The following is a 928-nucleotide window of genomic DNA, read 5'->3' on the forward strand; positions in this document are numbered from 1 at the left end:
AAAACCTTAAAACTTTTAACAAACCTAAACACTTCCTGCAATGTTCATTTTGACAGGTGCCTTGTATAGAATAATTGAATTCCTCCCCCTACACATCTCTTGGACTACAAATATCTGGAATTATTTTGTTTTTGGCATGTCTATCTTGATTTTATTCCTAAATGTGTGCTTATGTAAGAAATATATGATTCTAAAATTTCACAACAATTCTTTTGAACTTAATTTTGTTGAATTGTCTAGTTTAATAAAATCAATAAAAATTATACTTTATATAAAAAAAATGTTCTGTGCTTAATTTAGCATCACATACACTAACACTGGAATAACAGAGAAGATTAGCATGCCCCCTGTGCAAGTATGTCATGAAAATTTGTGTAGTATTCCATATTTTTACAACAACAGATGCTGAAAGGTGTGTGGTCACAAGGGAATCGTACTGCATTCTTGGTGGGAGTGTAAACTTGTTCAAATACTTTGGAAAGCAGTATGGAGGTTCCTCAAAAGACTCTACATAAAACTCCCGTATGACACAGTAATCCCACTTTTGGGGATTTACCCAAATGATCATAAACAAGACCATACTAAAACTACCAGCACAACTATGTTGATTGCAACATTATTTATGATAGCTAAGATATGAATCCAAACCAAATGCCCCCATTAGATGAATGGATCAAGAAAATACGGTATATTTACACAATGGAATTCTATGCCTCCATCAGAAAGAATGACATCGCCCAATTTGTTAGGAAATGGAAAGACTTGGAAAAAAATTTATTGACTGAAGTAAGCCAAGTCCAAAGAAACATAGGTCCCATGATTTCCCTTAATTTCAATAACAAATGTACGTCTGGGATAAGCAGAAAAGTTCAAAAGATATGTGCATATAACCAGATAAAATGATGTTAAAGAAATTGAACCCCAAAAT

The 928-nt window shown here is 32.9% G+C and overlaps 1 non-coding gene across 1 annotated transcript; it reads left to right on the forward strand.

Annotated features, from left to right (window-relative positions):
* The first annotated feature begins 287 nt into the window (after positions 1-287).
* LOC122128092 lies at positions 288-392 on the forward strand. The gene has a single exon (XR_006151360.1). It is a non-coding gene; the product is annotated as a U6 spliceosomal RNA (small nuclear RNA).
* Positions 393-928: the final 536 nt, after the last annotated feature.

This window comes from Dipodomys spectabilis, unplaced genomic scaffold (genome assembly GCF_019054845.1).
Source record: "Dipodomys spectabilis isolate Male_0828 unplaced genomic scaffold, ASM1905484v1 ptg000010l, whole genome shotgun sequence".
NCBI classification, from domain to species: domain Eukaryota; kingdom Metazoa; phylum Chordata; class Mammalia; order Rodentia; family Heteromyidae; genus Dipodomys; species Dipodomys spectabilis.